Here is a 25,225-nt window from a genome sequence, read left to right on the forward strand (position 1 = left end):
TCTAATAATTATGATAAAATAATTTCCCATTTTTTCAAATTACAGTTTGGCCTTTGTTTTTGACATTTCATTAATGTTCAATCTGTTGGTTGGCCTGATTTACTATACTCCTGTGTACTGTGTATCCTCCCTAAAGCATACACTATGGCAATTTTACTTTTTTTCATGTTTTTGCAGTCACATAAGTGATCATGTAATGCTGTATTGTTCCTACATGAAAACAGATATAAAATAACTAAGATATAAGATAGCTCTGAAGACAGAAGAGGAAATTCTACTTTAAATTAGGGAAAACAAGCATTTAGATGGTATACGTTTGGAACATGTACTACATTGCAAACCACATGCACGTGCTGCAGCTGTCCCCAACTGGCTCTACACTGAGTACTGAACGATCAAAAACAACTAATTGCTTCACAGTCTTCAGTGAGCAGAGAGCTGGTGACTGTCAGTGGCACTGTCAGTCACCAGCTCACTTCTCTGTAGCTCCACTGCTCACTGGAGGTGTGGAGAGGGTGGGAGTGGCTGGCTCAGTCTCCCAGTGGCTTGCTGAGGCATCTGGGTGGATCCCGATTGTAAAGTTGCCTACTGGTCGCTTTCACCAACTTCCTGCCCAAGCCAATTTTCAGCTTTCAGTGCTGTCGCTTTTGAATGACAATTGCATGGTCATGCAACACTGCACCCAAATTAAATTTGTATAATTTTTTTGAGACAGAGAGAGCTTTCTTTTGGTGGCATATAATCAACACTGGGTTTTATTTTGTGAAACAAACGAAAAAAGACTGAAAGTTTTTGTTATAAAATTTTGTAAATAAGTAATTCTTCTTCGCTGATGTGCACTGATGAGGCTGCACTGATGAGGCACTGATAGGCTGCACTGATGGGCACTGATGAGGCTGCACTGATGGCCACTGATAAGACGGCACTGATGGGCACCGATAAGCTGCACTTATGTGCACCCATGGGAACTGATGAGGAGGCATTGATGAGGCTGCACCGATAAGGCAGCACCGATGGGCACTGATAGGCAGCACTGATGGACATTGATATTCTGCACTGATGGGCACAGATATGCTGCACTGTTGGACATTGCTGACACTGATGGGGTGGCACTGTTTATCAGAGCACTGATGATCAGTGCCCTGATTATCAGTGTAAATGTCCCCTGTGACAGGAAAGCAAGTTATTAGCTTTCCTTTCCTCACACAGTTACTGCTGAGGAAAGGAAATGATGATAACCCGGCATTTGTTTACATGGGATCGCTGTGTCATTGGCTCTTTACCCTAATTGGTAATGCTCTGTGTCCGAGAGGCATGGCTCACCACTGATCACTGCACTGTGCACCCCCGGGGGGAGGGGCATGACATGGAGGACATCATATGACGTCCACCTGGAAGAAGAAGAGTCCAGCCCGGCCAAAAGCAGAATTGGTAAACCATGAACTGGTTAAAGTCAGAGGTAGTCTGTTTACATTGTTAATTGATAAACTAGTGCAAGGCTGGTATATAATTCAGCAATGTATCATGTACCAAAATGACATAAGAGCCCCCCACCCTTTTAAAGCACTGTTGTCCCAATATTGAAGTACAAGCAGTGGTGTATTTAGGTTTTGTGCTGCCCTAGGCCTGACTAAACGCATGCACCCCCCTAATTTAAATACGACCCACCCCATCCTGCCGAGGCCACACCCCTTCCTGTTTAAGACCCACCCTATCATCTGTAAACCACGCCCCTTCCTCTTTAGGCTTATTTGGCACCTTTCAGGGGGGAACGGGTACCTGTTTCTGACAGGTACCCTTCCCCACTTCCGGGAGACTGCACTGTCCCCTCTGAAGTTTGCCCCCCCCTCCTCCTTCCTCCACTGGGCCATTCAGAAAGTGCAACGCGCTTCGCACATGTGCAGTAGGGAACCGGTCGGTTTCCCTTGCCATGAATGATAGTGGTAAAACCCGAGAGCCAATCCGAAAATCGGCTGAGGTGTCGACATCGCTGGATCCCTGGACAGGTGAGTGTCCTAATATTAAACGTAAGCAGCTACAGTATTTGTAGCTGCTGAGTTTTAATGCTATCACGGGGGGGTCTCACTGTGCCCATCAATTGCAGCCTCACTGTGCCCCATCAAACGCAGCCACTGTGCCCCATCAAATGCAGCCACTGTGCCCATCAAACACAGCCACTGTGCCCATCAAACACAGCCACTGTGCCCATCAATTGCAGCCACTGTGCCCTCAAACGCAGCCACTGTGCCCATCAAATGCTGCCACTGTGCTATCAAACGCAGCCACTGTGCCAAACGCAGCCACTGTGCCCATCAATTGCAGCCACTGTGTGTCCATCAATTGCAGCCACTGTGCCCCATCAAACGCAGCCACTTTGCCCAAACGCAGCCACTGTGCCCATCAAATGCAGCCACTGTGCCCATCAAACGCATCCACTGTGCCCATCAAACGCATCCACTGTGCCATCAAATGTAGCCATTGTGCCATCAAACGCAGCCATTGTGCCATCAAACACAGCTACTGTGCCCATCAAATGCTAACACTGTGCCCATCAAATGATAACACTGTGCCCATCATAATGCTGCCACTGTGCCCATCAAACGTAGCCACTGTGCCCATTAAATGCTAACACTGTGCCCATCAAATGCTAACACTGTGCCCATCAAACGTAGCCACTGTGCCCATCAAATGCTAACACTGTGCCCATCAAATGCTAACACTGTGCCCATCAAATGCTGCCACTGTGCCCATCAAACGTAGCCACTGTGCCCATCAAATGCTAACACTGTGCCCATCAAATGCTAACACTGTGCCCATCAAACGTAGCCACTGTGCCCATTAAATGCTAACACTGTGCCCATCAAATGCTAACACTGTGCCCATCAAACGTAGCCACTGTGCCCATCAAATGCTAACACTGTGCCCATCAAATGCTAACACTGTGCCCATCAAATGCTGCCACTGTGCCCATCAAACGTAGCCACTGTGCCCATCAAATGCTAACACTGTGCCCATCAAATGCTAACACTGTGCCCATCAAATGCTGCCACTGTGCCCATCAAACATAGCCACTGTGCCCATCAAATGCTAACACTGTGCCCATCAAACGTAGCCACTGTGCCTATCAGATGCTAACACTGTGCCCATCAGATGCTGCCACTGCCAGTGCCCATAACACTGATATAATTTATTTAATCATTATTCCTGCTGTCCTGGGGGTTTCCCTCGTGCTCCTCTCTCTCCTCCATCTCACGTCACAGCCAGATCCCGCCCCAGGGCCGAGGAGAAGATTCACTGCAGGGGAGGGTAGGCGGAGCTTAAGGCTCCACCTGTCACCTGCTGATTATAGGGGCGCAAGTGACACACGCCACCCCCCCGCATGAGAAAAACCCCCCCACCCATCTTGCCGATTCCCGGCTGCCGCCTCCCGCACACATGCAGCCCACGGCGGCCGGCTTTCTGTAGCGGCGCCGCGGTGTATGGGCGTGCTTGGCAGAGAGTGGGGGGCGTGAGGTCCACCCCCCCACTCTCTGCCAAGCACGCCCATACACCACGGCGCCGCTACAGAAAGCCGGCCGCCGTGGGCTGCATGTGTGCGGGAGGCGGCAGCCGGGAATCGGCAAGACGGGTGGGGGGGGGCTTCCTCTCATGCGCAAAGTGCTGCCCTAGGCCTAGGCCTTGTTGACCTAGGCCAAAACACAGCCCTGAGTACAAGGGTCAATTTCCAACCTCTGTGTGCGACTCCCTCCCAGGGGAATGAGTACATTAGTACCCCTTACCTATTCCCGCAAAGAGTTCATGTTAAAAAAAACAGCAACAGATTTCCTAAAAAATCTTTAGGGCCCTGGTTCATACTGATGCGATGTGGCAAACGCAGCAAATTATGTGCGTTTCCCACACCACATTGCAACCGCAGGGCATTCATGCGATCTGCTGCGTGTGTCAGTGTTAAATTAACAACACCCCAAAATAGCTTGTAAATCAAGTGCAATTGCCAGAATCGGATCACATGGGTGTGAACATCCATGCGATGCGATTCAGGTGCAACAGAAAAAGAGGGTCCTGCACCATTTTGGTGTGGATGCGATGTGATTCAAGCCATAGAACATGTTATAGTTGTCTGCTCTGTGCAGTGGTATCGCACAGAGTGGCCCCGGTCCTCCTCTTCTGGGGTTCCCTGCCGAGGCTCTCTGTTCCTCCTCTTCTGTGTGTGCCCCCATAGCAAGCTGTTGGCTATGGGGGCAGATGTGCGGGCGCACTCCTGAGCCAGAATGTGTACATCAATGGACACACACACCGTTGCTTGGTCATGCACCCCGCTCCCTCCTCACAGGGTTTGACTGACAGCAGCAGGAGCCTATGGCTGCTTTCAGTGATGCCTGTGAGAGCAGAGGAAAAGGAAGAGATGCAGCCAGGCACCTGGATCCATACAGGTAAGCATTTAGGTGAAGGGGAGCACAGCAAGTGGTAAAACGCTTTTTACCCAAATGCTGGACGTGCATTAACTCTTTGTGGGAATGTGTAAGGGCTATTAATGTACCCCTGTACTCATTCCCCTGTGGACAGGCAAATATTTGGTCACCCTGTTATTATGAAGGGGGCTTCCAGATTCCACCTTAATTCCCCTGTAATTTTACTACTATCCCCCCTTTTTTTGGAGCCCACAGGGGTGGAGAAAAGACCTATGTCCCTCTACAATGGGAAAGGGTTACTTTGCAAGATGAGGGATTCTATTCTTTCTCCCCTTGCAAGGTATCTCTCCATTGTTGAAAGACATGTGGCCTAGTATAGTACAGAAAGGTGGGTATACTCACTGTCCTCCCTCTCCTGGCCACCTAAGCTGCATAAGGGACTGACTGAAATATTAAGGGCAAGTTTACACAATTTTCCCCATTTTATTTTAATAAATGTACTGTCACTTTGATTTTTAAACATTATGTGGCTGGGAATTCTGGGAGATCCATGGGTAACCATGAGGCTGGGTTCACACTGGAGAACGCAGCGACTCACAGCAGGAGTCCGGTGCGTCTCCATTCACCGTTTCAGGTCCGATTTCAGGCCAAATTTTTGGCTGAATTCGGACCTGAAACAGACCAAAAGACCCACAGGACTCCTGTGCAATTTGCACCGGAGCCGCTGTGGAGATGTGTGAACCAGCTCAAAACTTACCCTGATATTACGGTATGTAGGCGTACTGGTATCTATCTTACTAGATTCCTCATTAAATATTTTTTTTCTCCATATTTTGTTGTGCAACACTTCACTCTCTGAGGTTGTGAGTGAGCTGTGCAGTGGTATCGCACAGACTGGCCTTGATCCTCCTCTTCTGGGGTTTCCTGCCGAGGCTCTCTGCTACTCCTCTTCTGTGTGTGCCCCCATAGCAAGCTGTGTGCTATGGGGGCAGATGTGCGGGCGCAAAACTTCACTCTCTGAGGTTGTGAGTGAGCCGTGCAGTGGTATCGCACAGACTGGCCTTGATCCTCCTCTTCTGGAGTTTCCTCCCGAGGCTCTCTGCTACTCCTCTTCTGTGTGTGCCCCCATAGCAAGCTGTGTGCTATGGGGGCAGATGTGCGGGCGCAAAACTTCACTCTCTGAGGTTGTGAGTGAGCTGTGCAGTGGTATCGCACAGACTGGCCTTGATCCTCCTCTTCTGGAGTTTCCTCCCGAGGCTCTCTGCTACTCCTCTTCTGTGTGTGCCCCCATAGCAAGCTGTGTGCTATGGGGGCAGATGTGCGGGCACAAAACTTCACTCTCTGAGGTTGTGAGTGAGCTGTTATGTGGAAAACTACTTATGTTTTGAATTTAAAAATCTTATTATTTTACTCCAACCTGCATTAACAGAGTGTTACAAACAGCACAAAAACCTTTGACATTCTTCAGTTTATTATTGTATTCAAACAGAATTACCAAACTGTAGGCATACAAGTACCTTTAATATGCCACTGTTAACAGCCCTGTAATTTCTGTGTCTAAGGAGCAAGAGACGGGTGAATATAAGAATTAATGTGGAGTGAAGGCCTGCTTTAAATCAGTTCTATGCATATGCTCAGAGCTGATAATTGACACTATGGGGTTGTTTTACTAAAGGCAAATAGACTGTGCACATTGCAACGTGCAGTTGAACTCTGCAAGTGCAGTTGCTCCAGAGCTTAGTAAATGAGGTAAGGCTTCACTTTGCAAAGAATACCCAATCACATGCCAGGAAAAACAAAACAAAAACATTTTGCTTATACATGATTGGATGATACAAGTCAACAGAGCTTCCCCTCATTTACAAAGCTCTGGAGCAACTGCTCTTTCAGAGAGCAACTGCAAAGTGCACAGTCTATTTGCCTTTAGTAATTCAACCTCTATGTTTAGACTGTTAGAGGATTATACCAGTCAAATGCCAAAGGTATGAGTTTTCTTTCATGCAACCCTTGGAGAACGTTTGATACTTTACTGTTTTCTGAAAATATATTATCAGCTTAAGCACTAAGCATTCGAGATGACAGCCTTACAGTCCGACACTTCTGCTGTGAAGAGAGAGAATAGTGAATAAGTGAATAATACAAAAAAAAAAAAAGCTAATCATTTCTGAAAGGTAATACTGCACTGTTATAGCCTCTTCAAAATTGGAGGTCACAAATACACATTGGTAATTGGTTTTCATTAAAAGTTTCATGTTAGTAAAAAAAGTTTTTAATAGTCTATATATATATAGTAAGATGTGATGTCCTCAAATGCTGACACTTCTGACAGTCCTCCTCTGACAAAGAGAATTCAAACATATAATAAAACAAACATATGATCCTGAGAGGTAAGGTTGCACTATTAGACTAATTAACAAAATATGGCTGTATGTACCTCATGAAGCGCCTCCATCCTTATATTACATACAAACAATTTTGCCTGTGGGAATTTATATGAGGCGGAACACAACCAGTAGTAAAAAACATACTAGAGAGTTATTGAATGTAATACCAAAATGTCAGAAGAAAAAAGTGCCATATTGCCAAGCAAATTGGCCCAAATATACATATTTATTCCATAGTTATATACACTACATAAAAGGTCAATCCATGATTAATTTAACATTGCATCTTTTCTGACCCAGCGTGTTTTGTGAGTGGATTCTCACTTCTTCAGGGGTTGATGCATATACACATATCTATAAGGTTGAGAATGTATAATAATGGTGGTTAAAAAATAAAATGTATTACATGAATTCAGAAATGTAAGGATCACAGTGGGGGACATATACTTAAAAAATTGAAGTATATCGCATGCTCAGACACCAAAGGCACTCACCAGGGATGTCTATCCTGGGGACCAGCAGCGCAAAATGGGACAGGATGGAATGTCAGGCAGTCAGGACAGTCAACACATCCTCCAGGGCGATGGCTAAAGAAAAAAGTATATGTATGTGTCAATGTGCAGGGATTTAGAATAACAAAGTGACCTGTTACAACCAAATATCGGCACAATGATGAATAATAAAAAATATAAATAAAAAAATTAAAAATGACTCGCATAACTATAATATGAAAAATCCACATATATATTATTGTTAATGTGCAATAAAGTAAAAGCATAACTTGGTAAAGTTATACGAAAGGTGCATAGTATATTCCAATAGAGCAGGGTCAGAGAGTCAGTGTGTAGAGAGAAAAAAAAAAAAAAGAGTACCTACAAAAATCCGACAAATGTGCTGAAAAAAAGAAAATATAGCATGTAGTGTTGCCCATTGCCAAGGAGAGAGTGCACGAACAAGTGTCCCACAGCCCTCCTATTTATAGCACCGCAGGTCTTCCTTGGATCCTTCCCAACATCAGGCGGTCACCGCCCAGGGGGAGGGTGGGATGAAAAAACATTGACACACACACAAATACTGTTTTTCTTTAGTCATCTCCTTGGAGGTTGCGTTGGACTGTCCTGACCACCTTACATTCCATCCTGTCCCACTTTGAGCTGCTGGTCCCCTCTGGATCCTATACCCACAGCTCCTGGTATAGACATCCCTGGTGGCTGCCATTGAGATCTGAGCATGCAATATCCTTCAGTTTTGTAAGTAGGAGTCCCCCATTGTGATCACTACATTTCTGAATTTATGTAATACATTTTTTTACCACCATTGTTATACATTCTCAAACTATTTTACCTTATAGATATGTGAATAGGCATCAACCCCTAAAGAAGTGTGAAGCCACACACGAAACGCGTCAGTCACAAAAGATGCAATGTTACATTTATCATGGATTGACCTATGTATTGTATATAACTATGGAATGGATATGTCAATATGGCACCTTTTTCTGCTGACCTTTTGGTATAACATTTAATAAATATACTATGTTTTTTACTACGGGTTGTCTTGCGACTCGCAATTCAGGCATGGATATTCAGATTTTTAAAGATTTTTGAAGGGGACTAGTGCCCTATAAATAGATTTATGCTACATTGACAGAAACATTTTTGATAGCCTACATATAGTACAATCGTATATTCAGGGGGTTAAGAATCAGGGCCCATAATTTATTATTGTGTCCTCCTTACGATTGCCAGCTATGCAATTTTACTTATTAAATGGTAAAAGCTAAAAATATTTATATATGCGTACGTATTAACTAAGCAATAGAATTTTATTCTCCTTTATTCATGTCTTAAAAATTACCCATATATAGTACCCATATAAAATTGCTTGTAATAAATCAGCTAGAATGCAATTTAAATGTCATGCAGCACTCATTACTTGTTTCTGCCAACAGGTCCATTGCTTCATTCAATATGAAAATGAGTACCTGACTCATGGGTTTGTTATAAATTCATTCTGGCGTTTGCAAGTGAAAGCTATCAACCTGTCCCGAACACTTAAATCAAAATTCAAAGTGGTACGCCCTGTAGAAAAAAAAATCTTATTTAGTTTGTAAATTTGTATCTTAATACAGAAATCCAAATAATTATGCTTTGATTGGTGTGTTCAGGGGGTTATTTCTAAATCAAAATTTGTCCTATTAATCACAGTGTATGAGAACTGTCATTGAAAGTCTGCATTGCTTTATAACAGTGCAGGTGTCCTATTGGTTGCTGAAAGGCAGCATAGATCATCAGTCAGTTCCTAAACACTTCCCAGTGTGTATGATTTGTACATACTATAGCATGTCTCATTATGAAAACCCTTGCAAAATATTTTGTTTTGGCCAAGCTGCATTTAGCTAAAATACTGTGCACGGTAATTGCTTTTCTCAGAAATATATCTGAAATATCTGTAAAAGTGTTTTTCCAGATGTTCTTTTTTTAAACATCTGTGACTTTGAGCCAAATGCTCATTCTATTTTTCCTCAGTTTGCAATAATTTCCACTTGTGATCTTACAGTTCTGTGTAGTGTTTGTAGTATTATAGTGTATTAGGGGTATTGTTAGGGTGCCTAAAATGGAACTAAACACATAGATTTAACTGTATCTCAAAACAGTTACATTCAAGGCATGCCGTGAATGATAACTGTCAGTTTCTTGTGCTGTCAACCAAACTGTAAAGCCATCAAATGGCTGGTGTCATAACTGAATGCATGTGCACCACCGTGGCAACTACAGATCAAACAAAAGGGAGATAGTGGGTACCTTGGCTGTAAAAGATAAAATGATTTAGTAGAGCTTTAAAAGCACAATGTACAATCCTGTAAGGTAGATATTACCTAATATACAGTAGTGCATTGTAGCCAATTTGTATTTGTCTAATAAATATATTAAAGGGGGCAGATGTTTTGAGCTTCTAATTCTACATGCTGTAGTTCTTGTGTCCTATGTCAATAAGGGAAAACTATCAAGACAAATACATATAAGTTACCAAGTCATCCTTTTCTTCGCACCGCTACTTAGTAAATTACTGGCTTGGAACAAGCACATTTATATCAAGTCTTAGAACACCTCATTTGCACATGCTTGTTCCAGATCAGTGACTCATCAGATGGAGAGTAGACACATAACTTACTTGGTGAAAGCAAATGTGAAGGATTATTACCCTTTGACATACATAATAGGACTTTAGAGGTCATGGTTGCATGCCTGATACCCAAGGCACCCAGACCATGTTCCTGTAGTATGTAGTCCTTGCAGCAGTACCATGCCACATTATGATTTTTGTATAGCTTGCTGTTTTAAATGTGTTGCTTGGAGAAAAGATCAATAGTAACATTTCCCTAAAAATAGCAAGAATCAAGGATCACATCATGGTTCCTGGATTTGTCATGGGACAGTTCTATTGCCATGATCTTAGTGTTGGGTATGAATATGGAACACTTCATGTCATCAGCCCAGGCCAGAATAGGAATCAGCTGCTGCCTTGTTCAGCAATGCTAGTAAATAACTATGGAAGTCCCAGCACATAACTGGCTATACAACAGGGCAGCCTCTCTTAAAGGGTAGGCTTTTACATTGAAGTTTGTGAAACACACCTTGTTAAAGAAGGTATAATATTTTATTGCTTGTGATGAGCTGTATACCTATTACCAATTGACTTAAGTAGCATATACATTTACTGGGTATCTTTTGTTTCTTGCAGAATGATTAGGGTATTTTGCATGGGTTCATACTACTGTAGTACAGTGATTTTTAGGAGGCCATGTAGGAAGGGTGTTCCAAGCATAAGATAAGTTTTGCCCTTCCATTGAGTGGTGCAGGGTGCTTAGTAGGTATGTCATTTATCAAACCCAACCTTTTGAGGAAGTTGCCATACAGTGTAAGTGCCAAGCATAATGGGTGGTGTTTACTTGAATCGGCTGAAGAACCACCCGTAAAGTTCAACTGTGAATGCAGCCAAAGTTATGAGGCTGCAGTGTTCAAGTGATAAAATGTATGCATGGCCGAAACCTTTTTACTTTTTCTGTTTGTTTTTTATAGTAGAAGGATAAAAAACCCTTATCAGGTTATTTTTTTGCTGCCTGTGTATCATTGGGGAGATTTCCATTCACTTCCTGTCCCAACGACACAAAGTTTAATACAATCTGTGAAAGTGAGGGGAGTTTCCCATGTGCTCATCGGAAGATTTCTGTCTTGGTGACAATGATCACTAGTCCAAATGAAAAGATGAATCTCCTCAACAGGACACAGACACCTTTAAACTTCTAACAGATTGTCTATCCTTTCCATACTCTATCCATAACTACCAAAAAGGGTTTTTCCTTTATGTACAAGGCATTATTTATTATTATTATTATTATACAGGATTTATATAGCGCCAACAGTTTACACAGCGCTTTACAACATGAGGGCAGACAATACACTTACAATACAAATCAATACAGGAGGGATCAGAAATCTAAATTTCCCTATAGCAATGCCACTCTCCCGCCCCAAATGAGTCTACGTAGCAGTTCAACCCTGTCACTGAGGAGGAATAAGTATGTCAAGCAGTTTATAGGACTGTCACTCTTAAGGTGATGTGAAAAGTACACATGAGTGTCATTTTCTGGTCATCCACAATATTAGGACTGTCATAAACGTATTTGTCAGTGTTCTATGTTAATAAAAGTTCTTTTTATTACACTGATATTCTGTGGAAGTAAAGATGTATGCTCTCAAAGGTGGTGTTTGCAATTCATTCTTTTGCAAAGTGGCATCGATTTTGGTTGCAAATAAAATATAATTTGTGAATATAAAAACACAGCTAAAAGTGCTGTCACAATTCTAAAAACAAATTCTAAAATGTTAGATGGTCAGTCTGGTGCAATTTTTAATGTAATACAACAATTAAAAATTGTCTAACGGAGGGGGAATGGGATCCACTTGAAAGTGCTCCTTGAGTTTTAAAGCAGTCCAGGCTGTTGTACTGCAGCTGTCTATGAACTGCAAACCTCTTTTACTTGTCCCACTTATTTTGTGTGATATCGATCTACAGAAAAATCATTCATTCAGGAACAACAAACTGTAATTGTGTTAAAGTGAATGGAAAGACCTAATCCCTTACCATACCATATTGTCAGTTACTGTCTTTTTTCTGTTTTCCTGAAGCTGTTTAAGATGGAAGCAAGAGAGAAAGAAATATAGAGTAGTAGAAGGACATTGCACTTAGCAAATTAAAGTCGTAACTTTAACATTTGAATCTTGGCAGCAGTGTGAATTTAAGTAATGATGTTGGTTTCTTGTTAGGCCATTTTCATTTCAGGCTCATCAGTAGGCTTTTGATGTATGACCTATTAGGAACCGGGATGTCTGCCAGATATACAGTTTAAACCTATTTTTCTTATGCAACTGCATAGATGACGTATAGACAACAGGGCGTTTGCTTCTGAAACAAGAGAGACATTTGAAGGAAACTTCAAATTGTAATGGTTTGGATTTATGAGTAAATGCTGACTAGCAGTTTATATATAAATGACTTTATTTCTTGAAATGTACGGGTAATGTAGCTGACTTGGATAATTATAAAGATTTTGTTAGTAAAAGACAGTACTCTGTTCAGTACTGGGTTTAGAAAGGACAGAAAGAACAGAGTTAAGGTTATCTAGGCAGACATCAACAAAGTCTGGGGAATGCCCAGGAAAAACGTACATAGGACACCCAGCATTAAAGAGGAAATAAACTCTGCTATCCCTATTGAATTTTTCACCTAGTTAGTTATAAACACTTCTTTGCAATCTTTATATAGTGTATGTATGCAGTAATGGGTCTAACTTACTATTTTTCTGAAGTTAGTAAAAAAATTGTCTTCCGGGATAAAGCGGCGCTATCTTGGGTACTGTTTTCTGAGTCGGCTGTGTGCATCATTTCCGCCCTCCCTGCTTTCCCCTGTTGTAATCTCACGCATGCGAGATCGCGCACAGTAGCCTCTTTCTCGATCCGAAAAAAAAAAATTAAGTTGATTTGTTCCTAATGCCATTGAAGATGTCAGGCTGATGATTGCTGCGATGCCAAATGCCTTGGTTTACTCCCCGTGTGGTGTCACAAGGGGATATCCAGGAAGATGCCCAGTCTCGTGAGTTTTCACAGCTGAGCCGCAGACACTGGAACTCGCGTACATGGCATGCTGTCACTGGGGAACAGGCACACAGAGCGTGCCGTCAATCAAAAGACGGGCAGGGCATGCACCAGTGACATCAGCAAAAAAACATCCTTTGGAATACAGGGCAAAAATAAATAAATAATATCAATAAACTGTTTTAAATTGGCATACAGATATGTATTTTTAAAAATAAATCTTTATTATTTTGTGGAAATAACATGGGTGGATTTTTGCCAGTCACAGGCTGTGTCATGCCCCTCTAGCCTGTGTCTTAGAATACGAGGGAGTTGAAGTCTCCTTTATTCTACATGTAATATCCCACCCCCAATGTGTTTAGCTGGTTAGTGGGCATATAGAAGGAAGGAGGGAGAGAGCTGTTATTTACTGCTGTGTAAACACCCACACGTGTGGCTCTATAGTCACATGGGCTGCTCAAATGTGATAGGGAGGAAATGCTCAGCATGAAACCTGAGCATGTGCAGAGCTGCCAACACTGCTCTGCAAAATCCCTAGCTAAATTGGGGACATGAATAGAAGGTGGAGATAGAGAGCAACAGAATCAGCCAGGTTTTTTTGCAGAATACAGAAAACAAAACTCATAGTGACTGAGTGAGTATGAACAGCATATTATACAGCATTTATTGATAGTTTTTTTTATGATGTGGGTTTAGTAACGTGTAATTTTGAGCCATGCAACTGGTATTTTCAGCTGTCGTTGCAGAAATTTGCAAATGTTATGGGAAATACTGTATCTGGTAGAGAATTTAACCTAATGGTAAAGTGTAACTCCACTTTGTAAAGTTTTCTTTTTTATTTCTTCTATTTAGGACACTTTGTTTTCTGCACTGCAGAGTGACTGGGACATTATCATCCTCTCCTGATCTTTCTCTATCCTTTTACTTAACCGACATTTAAAACTGAGTTGCTGAAAATCAGATTTTCGTTGCTCATTTTAAATTCTGGAGATGAGAATGGTGGAGGACTTGACACAGCCCAGTATCTAATTTTTTTTTGCTATAATGCATTCAGGTGACATGCGGGGTATTTGTTCTATAAATAAACAAATGTTCCTCAGTCATCAACATAGAATTGCAATGACAACAACCAAGCAGAGAAGCTGACAATTAACTTGAGCAAATGTAAATTACCCTAAAGTTCACAGGATCTATTGATCTCTGACATTTGCCTGTCAGCCTTAATCGGCAGAGGTTGTTTCCCTCTTGCCTGCCTGTTTTATCTGTGTTAGATATATTAAGTCTCCAAGTTAGTGTTACAATTATGTGGCAGGCATTAGTGATAAATGGCACATACACATCAGATGGGCTAAAGGTTGAAAAGAGAATCAAGACTTTAATGTCTTTAGAACATTTACTCTACAGGAAAGCAACAGATGCGTTGTTGTGTTTACCCTAAAGGACTAGATATTGAACACAACCAAAGAGCCTACACACAACAGACTGGCTGAAGAACAATTCAAAAGGGCTTGTGTTAATTCTAAAGTATTAACTAACATCAAAAAAGCAAAAAAAAGAAAATTTAAAATCAACATCTTGAGATCTAAGGCTGGGAAAATCAGACAGTTCACCAAGGCTTACCACCTCCGTGATCTTCTTTTGAATCAGTTTTCTTTACTGATGAATTAGCAGCAGCTGTATATAAATAAAATGAACAGAGGAATAAAATGTTCTATATAATAGTGTATAAGGATTATAATGCCAACTAAGGGTTGATTGAAGTTTTATATAAACATAATGCTATAACATATCTCTGCACAATGAGCCCTGGTGAACAGGCAAATCATTTTCTGAGTCTGTAGTTTTGATGAATATCACAACTGATGTGTTTAAAGTTAGAGCTGCAATAAAAAAACATGTCTTAGATCTACTAGGTTGTGAATGTTACTTTCACTATTTTTTTAATATAAACATTTCTGAAAAATTCCCATAATTAAAGTGGTTGTAAACCCTCCCTAGTGACTTTTAACTATAGGTAAGCCTAGAATAAGGCTTACCTATAGGTAGTGGAAATATCTCCTAAACGTGCACCGTTTAGGAGATATTTCACTTGTAGTGCGCCAATGATGTAATCGGAGCATGCGCTGTGAAGAAACGGACCTCTGTGCCGTTTCTTCCCCCAGCGTGTGCCATTATTGACGGCTCCCACGCGAGTGCATGGGAGTGATGCGGCTCCAGCCAGTCACAGAGCCAAAGTCCGCAGCCTTCGGAAGGAAGAGGGGCGAAGATGGACACAGCCTGCACAGGGCACAGCGATTGATTTGTTTGCAGGTAAGTTCGATGCATACTAGCCCATTATGCTTTAAATTTGCAGGCTTTGCAGGGAGCAAAAGAGGAATTAAACCCATCAGGGTTTACTTCCTCTTTAAAGACATGTTGCTGTTTTATAGAAATTGAAGTGCATATAATGCCAATTTTTGTTATTTTTATTTTTAGAGGGGCTATTTTTTGTTTTTTTTTGCTTGTATCCCACTGGGGAATAGGGATGGGCTCAGGCGTGTTCGGATCCTAGTCCCAACCCACCTGAGCAATCCCGCCAGGAAGCCGTCACCACACACCGCCAATCATGAGCAGCCTAGTCAGGGCGTGAATGTATGTGCAGCTGCGGGCCGGAAAATGCCTCACTGCCTATGATTGGTGGTGTGCAGTGACAGCTTCCTGGCGGGATTCCCCAAGTGGGTAGGGACTAGGATCTGAACATGCCTAAGCTCATCCCTACTGGGGAGATTACCCTTAAATTTGTGTCCTAGAGATGCAACAAAAGATAAGGAGTAATCTTTCCACAGTTAATTGAATTCTCATCTTGGAGAATGGTCATATGAACAGATGTATTAATTGGAGGAATTTGCCCTCAAGTCTTGTTTTGGTGACAACTGTAAAATTTTCTATCTATTTTCTATAAGATTTTCTATCATTTTGTATCTCGGTAACAATGGTCACCAGGACAACTGGAGAGGTTCTGCAAGGAGGAATGGCAGAGGATCCCCAAATCCAGGTGTGAAAAACTTTTTGCATCTTTTCCAAAAAGACTCATGGCTGTATTAGATCAAACGAAAATATAAAGAAACCGCGCTACAAAATTAAGTGAAAAAACTAATGAAAATAAACAGATGTGTAAAAAATCTAATAAAACACATATATTCATAACAAATCAATCAATATGTGACATAAATTATAAAATTAAGTGACATTGAAGAGACAAAGTCCCAAACCCAAAGTCAATATCCAGTGATGAATAACCCAAATCAACCGTGGTGTCATAGATTGTGGAAATAAATATTGATGACCAAAAAGGCATGGATCCCCAAAGCCAGATAAATGTCCACTGGTGATTAATCAGAAATAATTGCACTCGGTGAAGAATCCGCCACCTATAAGAATGCACGCTTACCAAGAGGCAAGTAAAACCAGCTTGCATATAGATATCCAATCAATGGGGGCAGCGCATTCGACCTCCTCATATGGGGAAAGACAAACAGGAACCCTCCGTCCAACAGAACAGCGCATTCAGCAAGGAGGACCCAGGGGGATAAAAAATAAATTCTCCACAGTGTAAATCGGTGGATAAATGTTTATTAAAAGGAATATTGCACTTACATCATCTTCAGAAATAAAAGCATAGACAACGATAAAACAGCCGGCCGGCCTGCATACACCCGTTTCAAACGAGATGATAACGATGACGTCAGCGCGTCAACCCTCCTGTATTAGATCAAAAGGGTGCTTCTACTAAATACTGAGCAAAGGGTCTGAATACTTAGGACCATGTGATATTTCAGTTTTTCTTTTTTAATAAATCTGCAAAAATGTCAACAATTCTGTGTTTTTCTGTCAATATGGGGTGCTGTGTGTACATTAATGAGGGGGAAAATGAACTTAAATGATTTTAGCAAATGGCTGCAATATAACAAAGAGTGAAAAATTTAAGGGGGTCTGAATACTTTCCGTCCTCACTGTATGTACAGGTGCAACTACCAGATATACAATTCTGTGCAAAAATTTTAGCCATGTGTAAAGAAAGAATTTATAGCCATGCTGTAAACTAAGAATGTTTTCAAAAATATGTATTGTAATTGTTTATTTTTGTCAGAGCTGGGCAAAGACTTGCTTGGCTGACATTCCTTCTGGCTCCAGATCCTGCTTGATATTTCACCACGCTGTTCTCTGGCTTCCTGACTTTCTGGCTTGTCTGACTATCCATTCTGGTTACCGAACTTTGGCTATGTTTTGACTACGTTTTTTCTATTTACTTTTATTATTAAACAAGTGTGATTTAACTGTACTTCTGTCTCGGTCTGATTCATGGTTTTTGTCAGTAGGCGAAGGCCATGAATTCAGAAGATGCAGTCAATCCACTTGTTGGTAATATTTTTTCCAGATTGGATGAGAAGGATTATCGCATGCATCAGTTTGCCATGGCGTTACAAATGCTCCTGAGTCGCATGGCTCACCTGGAATCTCCCACTGTGGCTGCTCCACCTGTGTTGCAGGCCGTCACTGCTGCTGCTCCAGTCTCTGTGCAGGCACCCGCCTCGAGTTATTACCTCTATAAGAAGTATGTCTGGTTCCGCTCCGCATCCCCAGTGATTTGGGGGTTAACCAGTCCAATGCAGAGGGTTTCTCAACCAGGTTGAGATATACTTTGAGATGCTGCCCCAGGCATTTCCCATTGACAGAAGCAAAGTAGGTTTTGTGATATCTTTGCTTTCTGAGAGAGCCTTGGCCTGGGCAAACCCTGGGAGACGCAAAAACCTATTGTGTTGAATTACCCTGAGTTTGTGGCCTCTTTTAAAAGGGTATTTGATGTTCCCGCACGCTCCGCTTCTGTTGCCAAGTGCCTTATGTCCATCAAACGTACGAGAGTACGAGAACTGTTGCCGATTACGCCATTGAATTTCATACTCTGGCAGCAGAGGTTGCTTGGAATAATGAGGCCCCCGTGGCTGCTTTTTCTCGTGGTCCCTTAGATACCATCAAGGATGAGAGAGCAGCCCGAGATATACCCACTGAGCTGGAGGAGTTGATCACGTTTGCCATCCTCATTGACTCCAGACTCAAAGAAAGACTCTCTTTTAAGGAGTGCTTGCGGAAGCCTCCTGTACATTTGCCCCTGAGCTTTGCAGTCCCACCCTTGCCTCCTTCACCTCCCATGGCTCCTGGTACCGAGTCGGTCAGTGAAGATGAACCCATGCACTTGGGCTTCATGGGTCTCTCTGTGGATGAGAGAACCCTTAGGAGGAGGGAGAGATTGTGCCTTTATTGTGGCCAGGTCACTTTTTGAAGTCTTGTCCTACCCGTCCAGGGAAAGGGTGCGATGGGCTATTTTCTTGTCTATTTTCAATTACATTGTCTCATTCTTACCCGGTACTAAGAATGTAAGGGTTGACGCTTTGTCACAACAATTTTCCTTCAATTCTGAGATGGAGTCTGTTCCGGTTCCTGTGATTCCTCCTGATCGTATTCTGGCTACAGTTCGCACCAGTCTCACTTCTCCTTTGGGTGACAAAATTCTTGCTGCTCAGGTCCATGCTCCTCCTGAGAAACCTTGTGACCACTGCTTTGTCCCAGAGAGTCTCCATACTGCTATGCTCCAGACTTACCATTTTCCCAATGCTGCTGGCCACCCTGGGAAGAATCAACTCTTTTGGGCCATTTCCCAACAATTCTGGCGGCCCAGTCTACGTGCTGATGTAACCACCTTCGTAGCCGCCTGTTCCATGTGTGCTCAGAGTAAGACTCCACGACACCTTCCAGTGGGCCTCCTACAACCCATACCCAATGGAGAGAGGCCCTGGACCCACCTGTCTATGGATTTCATTGTGGAGTTACCCAACTCCCAGGGAAACACAGTTATCCTTATGGTGGTTGACCAGTTCTCGAAAATGTCTCATTGTATTCCACTTAAGAAGTTGCCCACTTCTAAGGAACTGGCTTCCATTTTTGCTCAGGAGACCTTTCGCTTACATGGGCTACTCAAGGTGATTGTCTTGGACAGGGGTAGTCAGTTTGTGTCCCTGTTCTGGTGAACCTTTTGTGCACAGTTGGGAATTTCTCCTCTGCGTATCACCTGCAGTCTAATGGGGCCATAGAATGAGCCAATCAGTCCTTGGAGCAATTCCTACGTTGCTATATTTCTGACCATCATAACAACTGGTCAGACCTCTTACCGTGGGTGGAGTTTGCTCACAATAATGCCTTGAATTCTGCTTCCCGATTGTCCCTGTTTATGGTGAACTATGGTTTCCAACCTTCCATGTTGCCTGACTCATTTGTTCCGCAGAGTATTCCTGCGTTACAGGAGCAGCTCCGTGGTCTTCGTTCCACTTGGGCACAAGTCCAGGAGGCTTTGCGACATGCTGCCTGCGCCTTCCTACCAGGTTGGGGACAGGGTCTGGCTGTCATCTCACAACCTCCGACTTCATGTTTCCTCTCTGAAGTTCGCATCTTGGTTTATTGGGCCTTTCCGTATTCTTCGCAGGATTAACCCAGTGGCTTACGAATTAGACCTTCCTTCTAATATGCGTATCTCAAATGTATTTCATGTCTCCTTATTAAGACCTTTGGTCTGCAACCACTTTACCACCTCGGTGCCTCATCCTCACCTTGTACAGGTTGAGAACCATGAGGAGTATGAAGTACAGTCCATTGTTGACTCCCATAGGTTCTGTGGGCGCATACAGTACCTGGTGCATTGAAAAGGGTACGTTCCGGAGGAACACTCTTGGGTCTCATCCTCAGACATACATGCCCAGGTCCTCCTCCATGATTTCCATAGACTTTTCCCCTCAAGCCTGGTGGTCCTCTGAGGGGGAGGGGTCATTGAGGAGGGGGTACTGTCAGGTCTAGGCTCAGCCCTTCCTTCTCTGAGCTGGCCGCTCAGCTGTCGGTTAATTGCCAGCGCCTATCTCTCCACAGTGACTCACCTTTTAATGATATCCTGCTCGTCAGTCCTGCCTACTTAAGCCATCCAGCCCAGATGATCTCTGCCTTCCCCTTGGTCAACATCACAGAGTCTCCTGCATTCCTGTTAAAGACTTGTTGGCTGACATTCCTTCTGGCTCCAGATCCTGCTTGCTGTTCCGCTACGCTGTTCCCTGGCTTCCTGACTTTCTGGCTTGTCTGAATATCCATTCCAGTTACCGAACCAAAGGTGAGGCTGTGGAAGACAGTTTCATGTCACCGGTCATACACTTACTGAGCACAGCAACAAGATGCAAGGTAGTTATACTGCATCAGCAAGGTCTTTCCCAGGCAAAGATTTCAAAGCAGACTGGGGGTTCAAGATACAGTATAATATTTAAGCTCTTTTGAAGAAGCACAAGGAAAGGGGTCATGTTGAGGTATACTTACCTGCTCTGTTGCAATGGATTTGCACAGAGCAGCCCCGATCCTCCTCTTATCGGGTCCCTCTTCTGTGCTCCTGGCCCCTCCCTTCTGTTGAGTGCCCCCACAGCAAGGAGCTTGCTATGGGGGCACCTGAGCTGCAGCTCCGTGTGTCCATGCAGACACAGAGCTGCAGTTAGGCCCCGCCCCCTCTCTCTCCTGATTGGATAACTGACTTTGATTGGCAGCCATGGGAGCCAAAGGCACCGCTGCTGTGTCTCAGCCAATCAGGAGGGAGAGTCTCGGATGGCCCAGGGATTCGAGGACATCGCTGGACAGAGAAACTAGGGTGCTGGGGAGGCTGCTGCATTATCTTAATGCATATAATGCATTAAGGCTGCATTCACACCTCAATGTTTTCAGCTCGTAAAACGCCCAACGAGCAAAACTCATTTAAAAGGCCCCTGTTCACTTCTGAGCGTTTTGTAGCCTGAAGCAAAATGCCTGAAGCTCAGAAAAGTACATTAGCTTCTTTTTGGGCAGATTACAGGTGTTCTTCTGTTTTTTATATTGGTGACCTTTTGACCTGTGCAAAATCGCGTGAAAAACTGCTGCAAAATCACAGTAAAAATGCGCGACTTTCTGCCTGAAAGCTAAACGCTCAGGTGTGAATGCAGCCTTAGTTAGAAAACCTTTTGACTTTACAACTCCTTTAATGCAGCAGATAAAAAGACAATTCACGTTTACTTCCCTTCGACGTCGGAAGATGTCTAACAGTGCCATCAGCACAGACTTGGCAAAAACCAGTGGGACCCAGGTACACCCATCTACTGTCTGAAGGTCTGGCCAGAAGTGGTCTTCATGGAAGAATTGCTGCCAAAAATCATACCTCCGACGTGGAAGCAAGGCTAAGCGATTAGCTATGCATGAAAACATAGGAAATGGTATTCGAAAAAAAGGGCAACAGGTGCTCTGGACGGATGGGTCAAAATTTGAAATATTTGGCTATAGCAGGAAGCAGTTTGTTCGCTGAAGGGCTGGAGAGTGGTACAATGAGTGTATGCAGGCAACAGTAAAGCATGGTGAAAGTTCCTTAGAAATTTGTGGCTCATTTCTGGTGTCCTCAATGCTCAGGAATACAGACAGAGAGTTATCCAGTGTGCCATACCATCAGACAGGCATTTGATTGGCCCCAAATGTATTCTGCAACAGGACAACAGTGTCAAACATACAGCCAATGTCATTAGGATCTATCTTTGGTGTAAAGAAGGACAAGGGCCCCTGGAAGTGATGGTTTGGCACCCTGGAGCCCTGATCTCAATATTATCAAGTGTGTCATCATCAGACATTCACAGAATATCTGTGGTTGATTCTCCAATATGTTTGGAACAACCTACATGCTGTGTTCCTTCACAAACTGTGGACAAGTTTACCTAGAAGAATTGTATGCTGTTTTGAGGGCAAAGGGTAGTCACACCAAATGGTGATGTGATTTGGATTTCTCTTATGTTCGTTTACTTTCCATTTTATTAACTGATAAAAATAAACTATTAACACTTCTATTTCTGAAAGCATTCTTAATTTACAGAATTTTTTCACACCTGCCTAAAACTTTTGACAGTAGTGTGTATATGTTATAGTGATGGTACTGTGCCCTGCCACAGTAGGAAAATAAGTATATGTCACAAGGGATTCCTACTGATGCAGGTTGAAGGCTCCAGAATGTCTATTCTGAGTGGATAAAACTGGTCTTGCAGTTTGCTCCAGGATTAGTAATTCCTGGCTTGGGTACTTGAGTCCGGAGACTTTGAAGAGTCTTGGGTGGGATAATGGCTCTTACACTGTGTCCTGTGGAAAACAGCAGCCTGATGGTGCAGATGTGTACAGCCTTTATAATCAAATGACTGGCTGATTCAGGGCTTCTTTCCCCTAAAAACAACTGCTGCAGGAGCAGAGTCTGTGTGTAAAAGCAAACACTAGGAATGTATCTACCCTGGCCTAAAGGAGAGGTGGCTAGATTTGACCAAGCTGTCATCTGAGAGGTCTTAGGAAACCATGTGTCATTAGGCAGGAGCCTTTGCAGCCTAGGTGGACATTTTGTATGTCCAAAGCTAACTGAGACATAGTGTTGAGTCCGTTCGAAGACATCTGGTAGCTAGGAGCCTGGAAGAATGTTTTGATGCTGAAAACTCCTGCGAGGGTAACTGTGTGCATTATTATTATTATTATTTTATATACAGTGGGTATAATAAAGAATCACCCCACTTTAGAATAAAATGTTGCTTTGCAGCCTGAAATGAAGACAGACACCGTTTTTGTTTTATCCAGCACAATTTATTAGTGCAACTTACTGTATAACATCCAAGTGAAAGATATAACACCAACATGTCAGAAAAAAATAAATAAAAACAGAATCACTGAGTTGGAAAAAGGATCATGTCAGTATTTTGTTGAACCATCTTTTGCTTTATTAAAGGCTTTAGGCTGTTGGAATATGTCACTACTAATTTTGCACATCTAGACTATTCAATATTTGCCCACTCTTCTTAGCAGAACTGCTCAAGTTCAGTTCAGTTTGATGGTGACTGTCTTCAAGTCATTCCACAGATTTTCTTTTACAAAAAGGTTTATTAACATGTAATCCAACATATCAGGTCAGCAATTAGATGGTAACATTATGTAATAGGCAAACATAAGGCAAAAAAATAGCAAAACAAAAATAAAGAACAGTAAAAAGGAAAAAGGGAGACAGAAGCCATTCCACAGATTTTCAATGGGGTTTAAGTCTGAGCTCTGACTAAACCATGCACGCACATTCACCTTTTTCTCCTTCAACCACTGTGTGGTCATTTTTGCTGTGTGCTTTGGGTCATTGTCATGTTGGAAGGTAAACCTTCTTCCCATTGACAACTTTCTGGCAAAGGGCAGCAGATTTTCTCAAGAATTTGATGGTATTTTGCCCCATCCATTTATCTTCTATCCTGCAATTGTTCCAGTCCCTGCTGCAGAGAAACACTCCCATAACAGGATATTACCACCTCCATGCTTTACTGTAGGAATGGTTTTATTTGGATGGTGAGCTGTGTTGGATTTCCGCCAGACATATCGTTTGGTGTTCAGCCCAAATCATTAAATTTTAGCCTCATCTGACCATAACACCTTTTTCCGTGTGGCCTCAGAATCTTCAAGGTGCGTTTAAGGTGTTCAGATGAGATGATAAAATTGAATGATGTGGCCTTAACATCAAACAATATGTCTGGTGGAAATCCATCCAAATAAAACCATTCCTACAGTAAAGCATGGAGGTGGTAATATCCTGTTATTGGGTGTTTCTCTACAGCAGGGACAGCACTTTTTGAGGATAGAAGAAAAATGGACAGGGCAAAATACCATTGAATTCTTGAGGAAAATCTGCTGCCCTCTGCCAGAAAGTTGTCAATGGGAAGCAGGTTTACCTTCCAACATGACAATGACCCAAAGCACAGGACAAAAATGACCACAAAGTGGCTGAAGAAAGAAAAAGGTGAATATCCTTGCATGGCCTAGTCAGAGCCCAGACCTAAACCCCATTGAAAATCTGTGGAATTACTTGAAGACTGCAGTCCACAAACAGTCACCATCAAAATGAACTGAACTTGAGCAGTTCCCGCAAAGAAGAGTGGGCAAATATTGCAAAGTCTAGATGTGCAAAGTTAGTGGAGACATATCTCAACAGACTAAAGAGCCTAGTGGTGAGATATGGGGTCTTATTGACCCCATATCTCACTATTAAGAGCACCTGACATGTCATATTGCTATTACAAGGGATGTTTACATTCCTTGTAATAGGAATAAAAGTGATCAATTTTTTTTTTCAAAAAAGTGTCAAAATAAAAAAAATAAAATATAATTAACAATAAAAAAAAAAATTTTAAAGCGCCGCTGTCCCCGTGTGCTCGCACGCAGAAGCGAACGCATACGTAAGTCCCGCCCACATTTGAAAACGGTGTTCAAACCATACATGTGAGGTATCGCCGCGAACGTTGGAGCCAGAGCAATAATTTTGGCCCTAGACCTCCTCTGTAACTCAAAACATGTAACCAGTAAAAAAATTTCAAGCGTCGCCTATGGGGATTTTTAAGTACCGAACATTGGCGCCATTCCACGAGCGCGTGCAATTTTGAAGCTTGACATGTTAGGTATCTATTTACTCGGCGTAACTTCATCTTTCACAAAATGCAAAAACATTGGGCTAACTTTACTGTTTTTTTTTTTTTTAAACACAAAACTGTTTTTTTCCCCAAAAAAAGCATTCGAAAAATTCCTGCGCAAATACTGTGTGAGATAAAAAGTTGCAACAACCGCCATTGTATTCTCTAGGGTCTTTGCTAAAAAAAACATGTATAATGTTTGGGGGTTCTATGTAATTTTCTAGCAAAAAAATTATGATTTTTACATGTAGGAGAGAAATGTCAGAATTGGCCCGGTATTGAAGTGGTTAAAACAAAAGGTGGTTTAACAAAATACTGACATAAGGGGGTGGTCCTTTTTTCAACTCAGTGACTCTGTTTATTTATTTATTTATTTTTTTCTGACATGTTGATGTTTTATCTTTCACTTGAATGTTATAAATTGCAATGAGTAAATACAGCTGAAAAAAACAAAAACTGTGTCTGTTTTCATTTCAGGCTGCACTACTAGTAACAAAATGTGATTATTTTAAAGGGGTGATTCTTTTCTATATCCTCTGTATATATAGAAATGGGCTACAAGCCCTGATAATGTACCTCCCTGGCTGGTCTGAATTCAATGACAAGCACTACGTTTGAGTAAACCCCCCACAATTTCACAATATATAGAGTATATGTAGTTGTAGAGGGTGGACAATGCCAATAAGTAAAGATAGTAATCTATGTGCATAACCAGGCAT

General features: G+C 42.4%; 1 protein-coding gene across 2 annotated transcripts in view; it reads left to right on the top strand.

Moving 5' to 3' along the window:
• CSGALNACT1 (chondroitin sulfate N-acetylgalactosaminyltransferase 1) overlaps nucleotides 1-25,225 on the top strand; it is a 537,378-nt gene that overhangs the window by 386,644 nt on the left and 125,509 nt on the right. The gene's annotated exons all lie outside the window — the stretch shown is intronic.

Source organism: Aquarana catesbeiana, linkage group LG01, assembly GCF_042186555.1.
Source record: "Aquarana catesbeiana isolate 2022-GZ linkage group LG01, ASM4218655v1, whole genome shotgun sequence".
Classification (NCBI taxonomy): Eukaryota; Metazoa; Chordata; class Amphibia; order Anura; family Ranidae; genus Aquarana; species Aquarana catesbeiana.